At 27.7% G+C, this 3,915-nt stretch overlaps 1 long non-coding RNA gene across 1 annotated transcript; it reads right to left on the bottom strand.

Moving 5' to 3' along the window:
* Positions 1-450: 450 nt before the first annotated feature.
* On the bottom strand, positions 451-2,010 carry LOC112637921. Its single transcript, XR_003122837.1, has 3 exons — positions 1,834-2,010; positions 653-733; positions 451-545 (listed from the first exon to the last, which is right to left on the bottom strand). It is a non-coding gene; the product is annotated as an uncharacterized LOC112637921 (long non-coding RNA).
* Positions 2,011-3,915: the final 1,905 nt, after the last annotated feature.

The following is a 3,915-nucleotide window of genomic DNA, read 5'->3' on the forward strand; positions in this document are numbered from 1 at the left end:
TTGCTTAACAAAAATTGTTTTATTTATCAAGATCTGTCACCCCTTCAAGTTTGTCCGAAAGCACCCTGTATATACAGGATCCGGCCAAATAACATATGTAAGCGAGTACAAGGTAATCCCTTATAAAAAAATAAGAAAAAAATATAGAATACAATTTTTTCATTTGAGGCTTTGTTTTCGAGAAATTCGAGTTTAAATATCCGTTCCGTTTAAATTACATTTTCATTAATTGTTTATTTTAAATTGTTATAAATTACAGTTATATAAATTTATACAATATCCAATTATACAAGTTATATAATTTTATACAGTATCCAGTTATACAAATTGTACAATTTTATACAGTAGCCAGTTATACAAGTTATACAAAAGTTATATAATTTTATACAACAAATTATACAATATGCAATATTTATAAACCATTGTTTTTATATAATCTCTTCTCTCTCTTTAAAAAAAATATTTAAAATCACATACATTTATATATCATCGATAATATTCCAATAATAATAACAGTTTTAAATGTTCTTACAAATAGATCCACTCTAAAATAAATACTTCTATTATATTTAAAAATTAATATCTTATGCAATCAAATAAGCAATTAATGTATCCAACAAATAAATAACAATAATGTTTCTTTTATTTTTACCTTTTACAATGTGCTTTAGCTGCTTTTAATCGATTCATATCTTCATGAAGAAGATATTTTTTGGTACCTATTATTGCATCCCTTCAAATAATAAAATAAATATTTAAAATTATTTTTAATGTAAATATTATTACATTAACAAAATTGTATAATATTATAAATCAATCTATTTTTCAGCAATTAAAAACTATATTTTTATTTCACGTTTTATTTTTATTTCATTTATTATCATAAATGAAATAAAAATATAAAGATATAAATCCAGTATGTGCTTAATTAATTTATCGTGCATTTGTTGCTCATTGAATATATTAAGTTGACTTATATAAAGGTAATTATTTAGCTTAGGAGGGCCATCTCGAATAACCTTGACTTTGACACATATTGTCAAAGTGATGGACCCTGAGTAACATTCAAAAGGTTTTAGTCGACGCTCATTGTTTATTTCAAAGTTATAAATAAAAGAAGTTAATGATATAAATAATGTGAAACGAGATATATTTGTAAAATTTCATGTGGGTTTGCGACTTTCCACATACACACACGCGCGCGTGCCGCCCTCCCGCCAGTAGGCAAGGTGGACCTTGCTTCATGTGGAAAGTCGCAAAGCCATGTGAAATTTTGCAAATATACATCTCGTTTCACATCATTTATATCATTAATTTCATTTGTTAACAATTTTTTAATAAGCGGCGACCTCCAATTATTTTATAAGCAAAAGTTACTTAGAATGATGTCTTTGACAACACACGAAGATCAAAGTCTCGGGGCAGAGGTCCGAATTGTATAAAATTATCATCTTTTGAAACTTTGAGATGGAGATAGGGACTAGACTATTTAAGTTCGGCTATTATATATATATATATATATATATATATACATGAAATTACGCGGGAAAGTATCCTTGACAACATATGTCAAGGTCATCACCGTATAGACCGCAAATTGTTTAGTTTTACCAAAATTATTTTTCAAATTTTAATTTTTATGAAAGAGCAACTTGCTCAAAAATATAAGGTAGTATTAAATTATGATATACCATTAATAGAGAGCACTATTTAGTAAATATTTTTGAATTTTTATATATAATTTCTAATAAAAATAAAAGCCCAAAAACCATGTGCTGGATCAGCACATTCTAGCTTCTTTCTATTTAAGATAAAGAATATTTTTATATTTACCTAAAATACTTAGTCATATCAATATCAGAAAGATCTATCGAAAATATTTCTCGATCATCAGGTGGTATTAGAGACATCAAATTTCGACTATTTGTGTTATCAAATTTCCATTCGTTACACATAAAATGATGCAAAACATGATTGGCCACGTATGCTTTCCTTTGTAGTCCTAATATCCTATGTAGCATATTATAAGCATTAAGGTAAGATAATCGAAAAATGAATATTTTACTAGATATTTTATGGTTCTGTAAAATTAAGGAATGATTATTTTAAGCCTCATAACTTGAAATGTATTCAATGAAGAAATACTTTATTATAGAGTTTTGGAAAGCTCTCGAGATAAACTGCAAGAATAAGTAATAAAAAATAGGGGGTTCCGTTTAAAAAATTGAAGATGACCTTTACGTGATCTTCAAACGACTTTCTAATGTAAAATCAATGACACCATTTTATGGCTCCCTTAAAACTATGCAACTTTTGTTTAAAACATTTTCACCGAAACCGTCGTAGTTTCAAGATATTCAGCTGCATTACTTAAAATGATACCCTGTATATAACACGCGATTTACACTTTTAATAACTATATAATTTTTCAATTATTATTAAAATTGGAAATAATTGAAAACTATCACAAATTTAAAAATAATTATTTGAGAAATATGCAATTTTACATATTACAGTTATTCTTAAAAAAATTTTTTATATAAAAAGAATACGTGCAAAATAACATCTTGAATTGATAAAAGTAAAAAAAGAAAAATAAGTATATATATATATTTTTTTTTTATTCGCGGATGTTCTGCCGGGCGGCAGCTTCCGGCATTGCCGAGAAAACGGAACGATTCCGGGATGTATCGTTAAAATGTATTCGCATGTGTGTGTATGTAGCGACCAGCTGATCGCAGCGGGCGCCCCGCGTAAGCACCCGCGTCTGACGGTGAATCATGCCACCCTTATCTGCCTCTTGTATTCGACCCGTCATAAGTTAATTACTTCCTTTAGTAATTGAAAAATTCAAAAAGTTAATTCTAAGACGATTTTTCCTTTGCAAAATTTCCGACGCTTAGTCGGAAATTGACTCAAGAATGTGTAATTTCACTGACAATAGGATTATTTTAAATCACCCTGTATACATATTAGGGTGGTCCTTAACAGGGGTGTTTTCAAATTTCTATGCTCCCAGGGGCTCAAAAGCTTCCAAATCTATAAAAAAAAATTCCCTGAAAATTTGAGCTCTTAATATCAACTCTAAGATAGTCCGCATTCCAACCTAAGTTTCTTATGGAAATAACATGAGAAAAATTTCCTTCGTTATTTAGAATTTTATTATTCGGGAATAAATGGATCTATCATGATGATTCATACATATTTTTATGAAGAATTTAACGCTCTACAAAAAAGGTCTCTTATAGTTTTTCGCTAAATCTATTAGTTTAAAAGTTATTCGAGCTTAAAGTTTAATTTTTATATAACTATTAATATTATTAAGTATGATTATTAAGTAAATAATTATATATTACAAATATATTAAATATTTCTTGTAAAATTTTTATCTATGATCAAAATAAGCAAATGCCATGTTTATAATTTTCGTGGCATTATGGACTGACAAAACTTGTGAGTCACTTACGCCATCTATAATAGTATTTGTGTACTCAAATATTTCGACCTTTAAAAATATTTCTAAATCACTTAACCTCTAATTAAAATAACCAACCTGTGTGAGCTGTCAAAGAAAATATTTATTCATCATGACATCAAGAATAATTTTACGTCAAAATATTTATTTGATTGGTGATGTGGACACTCAAATTATCGGTAATAAATTGCCATCAAAATTACAAGTGCTAAAAGTTTTTTTTTATCATATACGTATTCTAAAATTAAAATTACGTGAAAGTGCTGAAATCTGTGCAGAAGAAGTTAAAGTATTTTGGCACAAAGCTCAGATACCAACTAAAAGAAAAGATCATTGCATAGATCAGTTATTAAAATTATATGAACAATATCAGCTTCTCCAAAAAAGTATGAACAGAGACTCAAATAAAATTAAAGAGGACGAATTTAAATCTTCATTGT

Source organism: Camponotus floridanus, unplaced genomic scaffold (genome assembly GCF_003227725.1).
Source record: "Camponotus floridanus strain SB8 unplaced genomic scaffold, Cflo_v7.5 scaffold220, whole genome shotgun sequence".
Taxonomy (NCBI): domain Eukaryota; kingdom Metazoa; phylum Arthropoda; class Insecta; order Hymenoptera; family Formicidae; genus Camponotus; species Camponotus floridanus.